The sequence below is a fragment of the Dreissena polymorpha genome, chromosome 6 (genome assembly GCF_020536995.1).
Source record: "Dreissena polymorpha isolate Duluth1 chromosome 6, UMN_Dpol_1.0, whole genome shotgun sequence".
In the NCBI taxonomy this organism is placed as follows: Eukaryota; Metazoa; Mollusca; class Bivalvia; order Myida; family Dreissenidae; genus Dreissena; species Dreissena polymorpha.
The window spans coordinates 47,342,137-47,358,569 of NC_068360.1; the positions used below are offsets into that span (position 1 = coordinate 47,342,137).

At 35.5% G+C, this 16,433-nt stretch overlaps 1 long non-coding RNA gene across 1 annotated transcript; it reads right to left on the reverse strand.

Moving 5' to 3' along the window:
- Window positions 1–1,823: 1,823 nt before the first annotated feature.
- On the reverse strand, window positions 1,824–2,763 carry LOC127833408 (uncharacterized). The gene is made up of 3 exons (XR_008027401.1): window positions 2,717–2,763; window positions 2,283–2,394; window positions 1,824–1,923 (listed from the first exon to the last, which is right to left on the reverse strand). It is a non-coding gene; the product is annotated as an uncharacterized LOC127833408 (long non-coding RNA).
- Window positions 2,764–16,433: the final 13,670 nt, after the last annotated feature.

The window sequence follows — 16,433 nt, forward strand, 5'->3', positions numbered from 1 at the left end:
AAATGTCCCTGTGCAATCAGCAACTGTAGTTCAGTCAATAAATTGTCTACTGGGTTATGATGCCAGAGCGAGCAAGAATGTATGGCTTGACATAAATCGGGCCTGGTAATAACCGAGGATAGAACCAGCGATCACTGGATTTGTATTCCATTAATCTACAAGCTAAGAAAACTGGCTTGATTGTGAATAATTTTAGTAATAATAACTTATAACAGTTGCTTGTTTTAATCTGTGTGATTATGTAGGCACATTCGAGAAGGAGAACAGGCCGCCAAAAGAGGGTCAACCATCCTCTTCAACAGCCACCTGCAGTGTGCAGAAATGCTCCCCACCTGCAGCTGTCACCACGGAGTCAAGTCCATAATTGTGTAAGAATACAGTAGCAATGATTATGCTACAGCATCTTCCAGGGTGGAATCGCAGGCCATACACCAAGCAAGCAAAGCGACGTTTCAAAACGCCAAATGCCTGCTCCACAATAACCCTGTTCCTCAGTAGTGATCTGTTGTATCTGAAATAACATTCAATGTTATTATAATGATTGCATGATATGATTTTTGACGATGCTGCTTCAGCGAAACAGCTCGTCTAAGTTACCATACCATGAAAAAATTCTTCACAATGGCGACCTTTGAAAAAATCCGAGCCAGTCCGATTGAGTTAGCTAAATTTTCTCAATCGGCATACCTCGCTGATTACCATTGATAAAGGTATAGGCAGCATGGATCCGGTCCTCTTTCAAATTTATCGAGAGGTTCGGGACAATCTCTAACAATCTATGAACTGGTACTTAAGCTAAATGGGTCAAGTTTCCCACCGGTACTACTTCCCGTACCCTGGGTACTCTGAAGTTTACTGCACCGTACACAGATTTTCAAATGATACTTTTGGGGGGTACCCCGGTATACTTACAGGTACCCCATCTTTCCTACTAAAAAAATTTCGTAAACAAATGTTTTTTCGTACCAAAAATTGTTCCTACCCATGTTTTTTTCCTTTTCCTACCCAATGTTTTTTCCTACACACTTTTTTTTCCTTTTTTTCATAACCAAATTTTTCTTCGTACACAAATTTTATTTCTGCATAATATTTTCCTACGCAAAATTTTCGTATTCCATTTTTTTTTCCTACCGACATTTTTTTCGTACACAAAATTTTCGTACCCACATTTTTTTCGTACACATATTTTTAAATGTTGTTAAGAAAAACAAAAAAATATAGGGTACGAACATTTTGTATACGAACAACAGCTGTCGGAGGATAGCGTTCTCGACTATTCGAGTGCTTGACAGTATAATGTAAGCCATCATGGGGAAATTGTTCATATTCAATAATTTATTAGACGATCTTTCAAAAATAAAAGGAAAAATATATAATTTTTTGTGGGGGGGGTTAAGAGGGGGTATAATGTGGGGTGTGGTCATTTATTAGATGATCTTTAAAAAATAAAAAAAGGAAACAAAATTATTTTTTGGGGTGGGGTTTAGAGGGGGGTATAATGTGGGATGGGGTCATTGATAAGATGATCTTGATACAGTTGTCTGCTCTTGTTTATAGGTAGGGGCCATGTTGGTAAACAAGTCATGATTTCTTAACTTGATTTCTAAATACACAATCTTTTTTGTTAATATTATTCTGCCAAATATTTATTTTAGTAATGACATAACTTTGTCCCAAAGACAACATTCGCGGACGCTGGAAAATCGTAGAAGTAGTAAAATATTTATGAGTTACATGCACATGAGTATCTCGATATGCACACTCACAAAAGAAAATTCAAGAAATGTGTAATTTCTCTCGAACAAGTGATTGATTTTAGGGTTTACCTTTCCTGTGCCCTGTTCCTTGTTTGTAAGTAAGGGGTCATCACATTACGTCTACTGGGGTACCCACTGTCACCCAAGATACATCCATCAAGAGTTCCTGCAGGAGATATGGAAATACATCAATGTTAAATTACATCAAACAAATTGCATGCGATACACAATTAAGCATAATTAATTAAGTATTCGGTATTAAGTGTATATAAGCAACATTCTCAAGAACCTTTTTTCTCTATTTGGTAATAAAATAAGGCAGCTTCTTAGTACATGACCCTTAAAATATGCAAAAATATAAAGGTGCATTAAAGAACGGCTGAATGAATGGACAGTGTGGTTATTAAGAAAGGTCAATTAAATTATTCAAAAATATATAATTTTTCAATATGGATTAACTAAAACTTTATATGGTAATAACTGTATTGGATTACAACAATATATGCAATATAAACAATACTTAACCGTTTTCTAAATGCTGACAAAGTAAGGAATTTCTAAATATCCTGGCATCATGCACACTTCCTGGCAACTTTGCCACCACGTTCAGAAAACGATAGCCAGAATCGCACACCATCTGAAAGCAGCAATTGTAGAATCATACAGAAGTTCGCGTCTGTGTTCAAAATGTTGTTATTCACACATTTTCTTATGCGATTCAAACTGGGCCATCTACAAAATTTACAAAATCCATAGTAACATCGCACTGCAGAAGTACCCTCATAATGTAAATTAAATGGAAAAAAGAATGTGTTTATTAAGCATATTTTGCACATAGTTATTTTGCATAGCCAAATTATTAGTTTTCCATTATGTTCGAAAGCATACACTCTAAAAGAATGCAATAAAAAGTGAATGTTTGATGTTTGAAAATAATAAACACATTTCACATAATTTACCTGTACATTGAGTGAATGGTAGCCTTTGCGATTTACGTAGTCAGCCTCAAATTCTCTTTGTGCCGGAATTGTTACATGGGTGCAGTCTACGACACCAATAACATTTGGAAAACCTAGTAAATTAACATAGAACGTTCAACAATAAAAAAAACAATTTAATTTATGCTGTTCGGTTGTTTAAAGGGAAATGTGTATGACATAAAACTGATATTTGTCTGTTTTAACAATAAAGACAAAAACTGATATTTTTCTATGTTGTGTTTACATTGTTTATTCTTGTTCCTGGTATTTTCTTCAGTCAATAAAAAATATGACAGAATAGAATATACTCTTAACTGGTATGAAATTGCTGTTAAAACAAATGTTTCCAGAAACTGACAGTCAAGTGTGACAGTGACAGAAGAATATCAATCAATATTTAAAATAAACCCACATTAATGAGGTGTTTGAATCAATGAAATACCTTAAAGAAACGTAATAAATGTTGGGCATCAATTGAATAATGCAACAGGCACAGCTTTAATAGCTATTATCAGTGTTGCTATATTGCAGCTAATCTTTATTGATGAAAAGTTCTGGGTCGCGAAATTATATGGCAATACAGCATCAATATACTAATGTACACAAATTAGAGCTATAAGTATATCAGTCAATAAAAAATAACTGTATACGTAATAATGAACAGTACATATTACGATTTCAGAGATCTGAGATGCAGAACTTGTTTGCGTTTGGTTTGTTTACTTTCTACCCGATACCTACCTAAATGGGGGACAACTGTTGTTCGCCCTTAGTCACGAAAATAACAAGCAAAATGAAGGTTAAAGATCACCAATATTTTATGCAGAAAATTTTAAGTAGGAAAAGAATGAAAGCTATCATAATATACCTGCAATCGAATAAAACTTTGCCTTCGTGTCGCCAAGTTCTCTTGGAAATTTTATCCGACGTACGCCCATTCGCGCCAGCAGTTTAACAACGCAATTGACGGATCTGCATATAGAGGGCGCTGAAACTCCATGCACGTCCCCTATCACCACATAGTGCGCTCCCGATGCAAAAAAATACAGCGTTACCAAAACGCTCAAAAGTGGTGGGAGAGGTTACGAGCGCTTTGTCGGCCTCTCTAAGAAGGGGAACATCACTTCAACAATGTCCATTATTGTTCTACTTCGGAAACGATACCGTCGAAAAACCTCTTCGTCCGACAGGACTTCAAGCGGATTCAACCTATCTTGAAAAACTCGCTCTACCCTGACAACTCTTCGCAACTGACGAATACGACGCCGTATCTCCGCAATATTTAAGTCGCAACAACAGACTTAAGCCTGCTAAGTACTTGGTTTAAAATAGCGTACTTAAGCTACTAAGTTAAGCCCGTAATTTTGTTCGTGAAATCGGATTATTTTAAGCGATCAACTTAAGCTCGTTTTTACCAGCTTAACTTTAATAATTTGACTTAAGAATTTTCGAGAAATTGGGGCCTGATGGTTGTTAAAAGTTACATTATTTTATATGAAAGAATTAAGAATGTAAAATATATTTATTCTAGATTTAGTATATAAATCGAAGAGACCGTTTGATAAGTGATTGTCAACTATGACGTTGATATATAAAGAAGCCATCATATCAAATGATATTTTGATTAATGCGTCTGCCAAGGACAGGGACAGGGTTAGGGACTGGGACAGGGGAACAGCAAGAAGCATTGGTGTCAAAACGTTAAAATACAATCATTCTTGAACTTTTCAGCATCTCAACATCGTTTCACGATGTCATATTGTTTCATTTTACGGATGATCTCAAGCCACGATCAGATTCATGTGGTTTGCGTTAATTTGCATTATTTATGCCAGATATCCCAAAAATGTGCAGCTGCTGTCATCAAATTTGCAAATTCTACTGCGTTTTCAAATAACTTATGGACAAATGTCTTTGTCATATTAAGTGATATGTTAATACTTTTATAATGCGTCATATTCTGTTGTTTTTTTATTATGAAAACTACGTCATGCTTCAGACGCTGCCGAAAGCCAATCTCGCGTTCGCTCGTAAATGTTCGGATATCGCCCCGGGAACATATTCAAATGCAATATATTGTCCCAAAAACGAGCATTTTGTATCTCGTTTAATCAATGTCACCAGGCCAAATCTAGCAATTACATTATGTCGATTGCCTTTTAAGTTTATTTTAAGAAGTATTCGCCGATTTCATCGTTAAACCTTGCGATGTACAAGATAAAACAAGATTCTAGTTGGAAAGATTTTCAATTAATTTCAAAAGTTAGAATGTACGAGTAAGTTTAGTAAAGTATTATGGTGGTCATTTTCCTTAAACATTGCGGAGTTATTACAAAGTAACAGTAATAACATATAGTAACGATTTATTCCGGGTTAACGAGAACAAGACAATGGAGCGTGTTACCAATTTAAAGTGATATTGTGGGCATTTTTTCACTGTTGAATTGAGCTGAAAAGAATTAACAGGTCAAAAGAATTAATTAAAATGTGGTAACTGACCAATTATTATCTACAACTCATCTTGCTACCAGTTGTTTATAAAACATATATATTATTTTCGATATTTTGCATGACTCACCCAGTCATCTAAGCCGAAATGATCCGTAAAAATTGTGCCTTTGTGTCATATGAATAAATCTGCATGAAAACTACATTTAGACTCACATCGTTCATCGAATCATTTCTTTCGTCAGTCAGTTCGTCTCTCGAGTCCGTTTCCTGGGCCTAGAACCAGTACTTGGTGTCTTTGGGGAAGATCTAAAGAACGCTCTCACTTTTTTTCAAGTAATGTAATATACCAGTCGTGATATTTTAATCAATATAAACTAATAATTGTAAAAAATACGGTATTTTACAACTTTTCTTTTCTTCGTCTTCGTCGTGGTTGACAGTCCCTTTAACAAATATAGGTGTATACGAAGTGAAAACGCCGACAATAAACAACGATTGCGATAGACACCTATATAATGTTAGATGCCCATTATATCACTTTAATATCGATACCTGTACTATATCACTGTGCTCTCTGTTTCTCGGATACATCTCCAGGGTGCAGAGTCAACGGGTTTTCAGGGGTTTACACATAGGCTGGACAGAATGTTATCACACCGTTAAGAACTTTATTTTTGCCGATATCTGAAGTTATTAAAATACATTTGCAAAAATCTATAGTGCATAAAAGACAGATTGTCTTGCAGTTTGTGCCGATATCCTAAGCTATAATAATAAATCATTGAATACGTCTTAATTCGGTGGCAAACGTTTACGTACGTGACACATAATCGTGTACGATGAATGCAGTTTAAATGTATTTTTTAACAAGACCACATGCTTATTAAATAAAGTAATTCTGATTGATTTCGCATTGCCATAAGCAGTATAAAAGGCTGTCTTTAATGCACTGGTTGAAAACTTGTTTTAAAAAGTTATTTGAAATAAAGCACCACTAACCGTCGTTTAAATCCAAAAAAGTTAAAAGGTGGAACCCCAAAGAGTCACGTGATCCTGCACCCTGATCTCTTAGATAAGGTTTATTTCGGCAAGGAATGCAAACATGGGCATTTACTACATGTACAAAATATTAAATCACATACATGAAGATAAATATACCATGACATACACACCAACACCGAGGATAGCACAAAAATGAGTAAACCCATATTTCCATTGTGGTCCTTTGTGCTGGTTGCAGGACATAGAGTGGCACTTGTAAAAATGGACAATGCATAACATGTATGGAAGATAGGATCAATGTTGATAAAAATTGATACACATAAAAAGTTACAGATTTTCTAATAAATGAGTTTTAAAGACGACTTAACAAAAAGCAATGTATCAATCTGTGTTATACTGGAGGGTAAATTGTTCCATAATGAGCATCCCGTGTAACAAAAGGACTTTGACCCGAAACCTTTGACTTTTGGGGCAGCACATGCACCTTTTTGAGTTGACCTGGTCCTGTATGAATGAATAGAGGCCAGCGGAATAAATGTTCTCCCATATAGCCAGGGGCAAACCATTTTTAATCTAAAACACATGGCCAAGAACAATCTGGTCTACACGTTTATTGATTGGTAGCCAGTTGAGCAATCATAAGTGGTCTGGCCCAATGTGTGTCCTTGCATCGAGACCAAGGACAAACCGCAATAACTTATTCTGGGTGGTTTGGAGCTTATTTTGTAACACTTTGGTGAGACTATAGTACCAAATAGAGCAAGCATAATCAAAATGACATTGGATCAAAGACATGACAAGAAGTTTCTTGGTTTGCTGGGTGAGAATTCTTTCTGTCTATATAGATATTTAAACCTGGAGTTGGCCTTCTGAATGACTGTACGAGCCATGGTTTCAAAGGTCAAAGTTTGATCCAATGTAGCCCCTAGACATTTGACTGAAGGTGTAGATTCAATAATGGTACCATTACAATAAATATCAAGAGAAAGGTTTGACCTGATTATATGCCTACAACCAAAAAGAATGGACTCCGTCTTACCTAAATGCAGAGACAACTTATTACCGACCAACCACTGACTAACCAGATGTAAATCCTCTTTCAATAACCTTTCAATATCAGTTTTACACTTACCAGACACGAGAATGACAGTCGAGTCATCTGCATATAGGAGGAGCTTATTTTTAACCACAGCAGACATATCATAAACATAGATTAGGAAGAGCAGGGGACCTAGAATTGACCCTTGTGGAACTCCACATGATATTGGGGCTGTACCGGAATGAGTGCCTGAAACATCAACAAGTTGCTGTCTATCTGAAAGGTATGATTTGAACCACCTTAAGATACCATCACCACTCTTATAAACACTGAGTGACTGAAACAAGGTTTTCGTTTAAATCACATTATACTGAAAGTACGCCGATGTCAGTTCATTGTGTTGCGAACCCATAATTGAACTTCTCTGTATATAGAACAAGAAATATCTTTTAAAAAGATATACGGCGTTGATTGTGGTTGCAGTTAATGAAAGGTAAAGACTTCAATGAATGAGATCAAAGATAGCGAATGCCTTTTTCTGTGCAGTTCTTAGCTGCAGCAAACGCAGTACGGGATGATACGCGGAGTTTTCGCGGCTTATTTTACATTATTACATATTGCTGGTCATAAACGTATAGATACAAAACAGAAAACCAAAAGAAGAATGGAAGTGAAATTAAAACATATGAGTCAACCGGCCACACGCGAAGTATCCGTATATATTTTAAATATTTATACGCGCGTTCTTCGAACAAACCTGTTTTAGTGGTTTGTCTGGCGTTGCTATTTGATTCGATTTTTAACAGTATCGAGAATCATTGCGCTAATGCTTAATTCATTAGTCAATATGATGGCATAATTCTTGTTAAATTAATTAAAAATAATATTTATCATGGTATTGTTGTAAAACACATTAAGAATCTATTCTTGACATACCATATGATATCGCTGGATATCTTCATTTAACATCTGTCTGGTCTAAAGAAAATTCCAGTTCACCTAGATTACGCTATAGCGTCTTTATTATGTAACGATTATTTTCCTGGCCGCGAACTCCGATCAGCACATAGGGTAGAGACGCAGCGATGACCTGTATGTAAACTTTGACATTCATACACAGTGGCCGCAAATTGACCCGATATACCTCGCGAGTTGAAATGCAATGCATTAAAGTGAGTCTTCGCTTCCACTGCTCTCTATACTTTAACATGTTAACATATTGACAGGAATATGGAAGTTAGTAATAAATATGAGAATATAGCCTTTAAGTGCAAACGTTCTCGCGCTGAAAATAAAAGGTGGACGCACAAACTGTATTGATGTCGAGATTGAGTGTAAAACTGTTCTATCTATTAAGCCTTTTCATTAGATATAAAATTGTTTCATGCTGAACACGCAGTAAAACAGTGTTACAAAGACGCGGACATGTTTCCAATGTTCTGGTCGTATTCTCAAATCAGCCAATGCAGTCAATGAAGTGTATTTATCTGTACTTGGCCGCGGGAAGTTTTATTTGAATTCTATTGGACGCTAACAAAGGTCAGGCTAAGGTGAAAAGCTGGCTTAATACAGCTTACGCCGAAAAAAATGTATCAGATGAATTTTACATTCGAGGAGAAGCCTTAAAGTAACATTACTACTCACAATCAACGAAAATTTCGTACAATATTTCGTAAAATAAAGCAAAACAATTGAAAATCATTGTTCGTTATGGCCATTGTCGAAATTTCAACGCCAGATGTGGTCTGGTAAAATAGATGTTTGTGGATACAAAATGCTCGTTTGTGTTATGGTTTTAACATGTTACCATTTTAGTGTTCGTGTGTCGTATCAATAGATATATTCGTAGGAAATTAGCATGGAATTTATGTTGGTCACGAATAAATAAAAAAGAGCATTTTGTGTCTACAAAAATCTATGTTCTCATACCACGTCTAGCGTTGAAATTGTGGCTATAAGAAACACTGATTGTTTAGGTGTTAACTTTATTTTACGAAATACTTTACGAAATTTTCGTTGATTTTGGGCGTTATGGAGACTTTAAACAACCAAACGGTGTTAAACGTGTGTTTAAAACATTACTACTCAAAATCAACGAACATTTTGTACAATATTTCGTAAAATAAAGCTTTACAATTAAATATCATTGTTCCTTATGGCAATTGTCGAAATTTCAACGCCTGATGTGGTCTGGTAAAGCCTTTATTACTTGTATTTTGTTTCTATTCCGCTCACTTTCCAGCCACAATATGGAGATATTACTGGCTCTTATTTCATAGCAATATTTGTTCTGTATCTCGACTTTACTCAGTGCGAAATTTCTTAGCGGTATGACCTAATTAGGGCTCCACTAAGAAAATTGGCGGTGAGTAAAGTCGAGATATAAAGCGAATTTAAATACGAAATAAACGCTAATCACCTTTTTACTGATATGGCTGGAAAGTGAGTGTCATTTAAAAAATAAAAAGAAGTAATAAAGGGTATAAAACGGCGAAAATAACTGTCTCGGTACGGACGTCGCCATCTTGACTATTACGTGATTACCCCCTCTGAAAAAGATGTTTGTGAATACAACATGCTCGTTTTTATTAGGGTTTTAACATGTTACCATTTTAGTGTTCGTGTGTCGTATCAATAGATATATTCGTAGGAAATAAGCATGGAATGCATTTTGGTCACAAATAAATAAAAACGAGCATTTTGTATCTACAAAAATCTATGTACTCATACCACATCTAGCGTTGAAATTGTGGCTATAAGAAACACTGATTGTTTAGGTGTTAACTTTATTTTACGAAATACTTTACGAAATTTTCGTTGATTTTGAGCGTTATAGAGACTTTAACATTAACGTATTGTGTGATGCTCGTCGTCAATTGGATCGATTGTTATTTGACAATTACGCTGCAAGTCGTTATGTTGTTTTCACCATTTTTCGCCATCTGTGAGAAATGACGTACGTGACAATTACATGTAAGCAAACACGTGCTCATGACACGCGTAGCGATAATCACGGGTGAATGTCACGATGCCTTTAAACATAATGGTTAAAAAATCATTTGAAGGACAAATAGTCAAAAAAGAAGTTTAAGCATACCTTTTATAGATAAGAAAATATTGCTGTTACAAGGCTTTGATATGGTTTGTTTTGAAACTATAATGATATTGTTGTTTCGCACGTAATGCTTTCCATGAATGACGACGGTATCGCTTCTCGGCCTTTTGGCTAAGATCAAATTTTCGGTATTCGCGGTGCCCGAGGTTTTCTTTTTCGTGTTGTGTTTTCTGTTTCGTATTCATAATGATTTCAATTAATTTACCTGCCATTGAGGGGGGTGCAATCCTTAGTGGCGTTCTAGAACGGTCAATTAGAATATTTCACAAAAATGGAGTGAACGCTTTTGAAGCAGTGACAGCATTGACAAAAGCAGGAGTAGAGCCAGGAGATATTATGACTGTATCAAAAGGTCAGTCGAATCAGTCATTGGAAGTGCTCTTCAAATTTAAAGATGTCATGCAAAAGATTCCAACAGATGGACAGTTAATCGGAGACTATAAGTCTTTTTTATAAGGAATACAATCATTTTATCAATACAAGTTCATTTGACAAATTACATGTAGAAAGTGCTAGAATCTAGTACATTTTAATCACAAAAATATGTTTTATGCAGTTCCCTAAGCATTTATTCATATTTTTCATAATTTTGCGATTTAAAATAACCACAATCTTACTGTTTTAATCTAAACATCCAGCACGGTAAATGGTTGCTTGTCAATAGGTCATCGAATCAGCTAACAGCACCATGTCCCCAACTTCTCGAACTAAATTATAGCAAACAAATTGTAAAATTACTATGTACTATAAATAATGTCAATGTTTTACATCACTTTATTTGTAAACAATACATTTTTTTTACATAAGAAATACAATCATCTAATCAATACATGTAAATTGAATAGAAAATGCTAAAAAATGCTGGATTCTACAAGATTTTAATATCAACAATGGATTTTCTTTGAACAACGTGCATAGTATCCGGATAATCGAATTTCAAAAGCTGTTTTGCATGCTTAAACATGATAAACAGATGATCATTGTGGTTATTTTTAACAAACAACATAACGGCCAATCGATTTCAACTAAAAACTTACACGAAAAGGCTGTCCTAGAAATAAAATCTTAGAATGAAGTTAGATCACATTTTCAATATTTACCGTTCATCAATCCATTGATGTTTATGAGCGTCTCTAAGTAATTTGACGTTGTCAACTATTTGGGTACTTTTGTCGATAATCCTATATCGGAAATATACATAACATAGCAATGTTTAAAACATAAGGTGTAAAACTTACCAAATAAACAATTTTCTTTTTCCTATCGCGAAACAAGATGGCCGACTGTTTGTTATGCTTTTGGAGGCACGCTGAACAACGCTCAATGATTGGTCTGTTGAGCGCTCACTTTCCTCATCTTCGCTCAACCATTGGTCTGTTGAGCGCTCAACTTTCCTCAACGTCGCTCAACCATTAGTCAGTTGAGCACACGGTATGTACTTGAAAGGGTAACTGCTTGGGAATGGCGTTGACCGGCGGGAATGGGGATACCGGGTGCTGTAGACTTTTGTTTCGCTTTTATTTTTGGTTTGTGCGGTATTCCGCACCGAATACGCAGGCAAGGAGCGATAATATGATGCTTCTGTTGTTATTTCTGGTTTACTCATGAAAGCAAGAGTGCATCACGACAGAAGAAGACACACTGACTAGAAGACGTGCAAAATGTATAATTTTAACGTATCGCGCGAAAAAACTCTGCTATAGCGCGACAGGACAAAACGCACGCAACATCCATTCGATGGGCTTAAAGTCGACGTCGGAAAACGTTTCAAACCGGAAGTACGTCCGATACACGCGCAATGATGTTCTGGAGTGCTTCTGACGCGCGGACGCAAAATCTAAGTGCGAGAAAACGTTCCAATTACAAACGGGCGCCATTGTGTCGAACGACAAGCGCGCACCGTACATTTCGCGTGTCCGTTGCTAAACGTGGGGCGAATATAGTTGTTTCGCATGTTATGCTTTCCATGAATGACGACAGTATCGCCGTATCGCCTCTAGGCCTTTTGGCAAAGATCAAACTTGCTGTTTTCGGTAACAGTGTTGTGCAATTGAGTGTTGTTGTGTTTTTTTCTTTTTCGTTGGTTATAAAGATTGATAGTTATTGAGGTGAATTTTCCGGCGATTGACGGCGACCCTATAGTCTCGGAGATTATGTAACTGTCGATAATGATTTTTAGCCATAATGGAACAAGTGAATTTGACGCGGTGAGGGTATTGATGAAGGCAGGGCTCTAGCCGGACGACATTAAACGAGTGTCAAAAGGGATGTCTAACCAGACTGTGGAAGTAGTGTTGAAAAACAAAAACTGTATGACAAAGCTGACGGCAGTTGGCTTGTGCCCGAGTGTTGGCGGGAGATCCTTTGAGATGTCAAAGTTAAGCAAACGTAAAATAATGATAAAAATTCATTGGCTTCCGGTCTATTTTGACACTGCAAAATTAGGCGAAATATTTACCAATTTTGTTAGGGTCCTGAAAGTGACAGACGAGCATTTCACTTTTGAGGGAATTTAAATTGCAACCTGGGTCATGAGGATGTTGTTGGAGGTGGAGGCAGAGAAGATGAGGTATATACCCCATCTTCTAAACTTTAAGTGCGGAGCAAGAGCGCTGTTGACCTTGTACGGGCGCCCCTCCCCCTTGTGCCAACGATGCCACACCGTCGGGCACATCCGGATGGACTGCCCGGGACAGTTCACCGTCGCCTAAGAAGCCGTCAGAACAAAAAGACAAGGTTGAACTTCCGGCAGCGCAAAAACCTGTGCAGCCGGAAGGGTCTAAAGTGCACTCGGCAGTGCTAAATTTAGCGCAACCGGAAGCACAGAAGACTCAACCGGCAGTGCGAAAAGCCTCACAGCCGGAAGACCCAATAAAAGAGCAGCCAGAAGTGTCGAAATCGGCGCAGCTGGCAGCTCATAAAAAGCAACCGGCAGCACAAAAATCTGTGCAGCAGGAAGCAATTGAAAAGAAGAAACTGACAGGGCAAAAACCTGCACAGCCGGTTACGCGACAGGCGAAGCAGTCTGGGGCGAGGGAGGATGCTTCACCTGCAGCGCAAAAAGCGACGAAGCCGGTGGAGCAGCCCTCTTAGCCACAGGATGTCCAGATGGTAGATCGGAATTACGACTACGATGAGAACGGCATGGACGTGGACAGCCGGGGTGTGCGGCGGGGACGTCCTGAGGAGGAGGACCCGTCCCAACTCCCAAGGAACAAGTTCAGGAGAACCCAAGACATAGCTTCGTCGCCGGAACACGCCGGGTTATCCGGTATAATAACGGACTCTTTAATGGATGAGCTATTGGCTACACCGTCGCCACACTCAAATTAATTTTGCTAATATTGAACAATCTAATGGTCTTAATAAAACTATTAGTGATATTAATTATAATGATGTTGATTGTAAATCATCTGAAAGTATTTTAAATAGTTTTACTGATATTTATTCAAAATAATACACTAGTGAACCTATTGATGCTTCCTTAAATGATGTATTTCTAAGCAATTTACCTAAAGATTCTAATGAAGATAATGATATATTATCACAAGATATAAGTAGAGAAGACATTTTTTTAGCTTAAAAGGGTATGGAAAAAAATAATTCACCAGGTAGTGATGGTCTAACAGTTGAGTTTTATTTGAAATTCTTTGATTTATTAGGTAATGTGCTAAAATATTTATGATAAATGTTTTGAAGTAGATTATATGTCACCATCACAAAAATTGTCCTATATCACTTTTATGTAAAGATAAAAATACTAGTGCAAATGTAAAAAGTTATAGGCCAATTTCTTTATTTAATGTTGATAGAAATTTTTTATCAAAAATAATAACTGATAGATAAGAAAATGTATTGCCATCACTAATTTCAGATAGTCAAACATGTTCAATTAAAGGTAGAACAATATTTGACGATGTACATTTGTTAAGAAATATTTTTGATTATTGTAATCAAAAAGAAATGTCAGCATATTTTATTAATTTAGATCAAGAAAAAGCGTTTGACAGAGTTTCATAGGAATATATGTTTAATGTTTTGCAATCGTTTTATTTTGCATCTAAGTTTATTGATTTTATTAAAGTTCTATATACAGATATAGAATCATCCATTATTGTTAATAACCATATATCTGAACATTTTCCTTTATCTGTGAGACAAGGCTGTTCACTGAGTCCTTTATTGTATGTTCCATATTTAGAACCATTTATTTTAAAAGTTCAAAATAATATTAATATTAAAGGCATAAAAGTTCCGGCTTCACCTTTGGAAATGATAATACTGCAATTTTAATAGATGATGTATCTATTTCTCATTTCTTTAAAGATGTCAAACTTTTTGAATCAGTTAGTGGTTCAATAGTAAATTATAATAAATCTAACGGAGTTTTTATGGGAAAATGGAAAAGTAGATCTGATCACCCTTTTGGTATATCGTGGGTGAAAAATTGTTAAGTGTTGGGATATTATTTTGAGTATGATATTAATTATAATGAAATATGGTCCAATTTATTTTTAAAGTTTACAAAAGTTATAAATTGATGTAGATCCTTTAAAACGTCGTTTAAAGGAAAAGTACAATCCTTAATTCTTTAGGTTTTTCAAAAATATTGTATTATATAAGTGCTGGATATTTCCCAGATGTATATATTAATATGTTTGAAAAATTGTGTTTTAAATGTATTTGGTCTTCTTCTTTTGAACCTTTTAATAGGAAAACATTATACTTACCTTTCAATGAAGGAGGTTTAAATATCCCACATGTTTTGTATAAATGGTATTCTCTCTTGTTGTCACATGTACAAAAGTTTATTGAAGATTATAAAGCACCAGGGAGTTATTTTACAAAATATTGGATTGGTTTTAAATGAACAACATATAACAAGAATATTTAAAGTAATTTATATCCCAAAAGTGAAAGTATGCCTTTATTTTATAAAAATTGTCTTAAAGCTTTTGATGCCATCTTAAAAATAAAAGAAGATATTAGTTGTATGTGTATAAATGTCAAACAATTCTATTGTTTTCCTTGAACAGTAGATGATAAAGTTGTTAAATGTAAAGTTAATTTTCCACAAATCAACTTTTCTACTTCTTCTACAAACATATTTTCAAAAGCAATAGACCCATGTCATAGAAATATTTGTTTCACTTTAGTTTATCTTAAAGAAATATCAAAACTCAAAAATTGTTATTTTTGTTAAAATATTGAAACTGTAACCCACTTATTTATTGAATGTTCCTTTTTCAACCCACTCAATAAGACTGTTTTATACTTGTTAAACATAGCTTCTGACTCAACGATAACACTTTCAGAAAAAATGTTTAGATTATTTGATTTCACACCAGATAGTACTGGTTATAATTACACCGTTTTAGTTATTTTATCAATTTCTAGGTTTGTTATTTTGAACATAAGAAATCAGACAAAACATAATAATAAACAGTTTACAATTATTGATAGTCTAACCATGTTTTTGTCTTTACTTAGATTTAGAATTTATGTTGATTTTAAAAGATTGAATTACTGTCAATTTGTTGAATCATGGGGATTGTATGATATTATCTCCCCTGTTGATAATGAACTTGTTTATGGTGCAGATAGTTTAGTTGAATTCTAGGTCAACAAATTTTAACTGCGTTAACTCCTTTTCCCTTATCGTTTTCTTTTTATTGTACACACACACACAGTACATGTATGACTACTGTCTCTCGTTATTTGTCCATGTTTATTTCACGTTTATTTGTCTTTGTAGGTTTACCGCGCTTCCTTGTGCGCTATGTCGACTCGTTATCGGTGTATGTGTGTTTAATATGTTAACGAGTTTATATTAGTCATGTAGTGCTATTTAAGCTGATATTTCCTCTTGCTGTTGTTCTTTTCTTTCTGCTTTAAGGATGACGATAGCCGGCATGTTTGCGTGTAGGACAACGGGGTTGTCATCCTGCGGGCAGAAGGGAGATAATTGCTGTATTGTATTATAAGTGTTGTCTTTCTTTGTGTATTTGTATGTTGTATATGCCATCATCCTTTTTCATGGTCGTTCTATATAGTTTCCATTTCAGTAACGTTTTCATACTATTTTATGT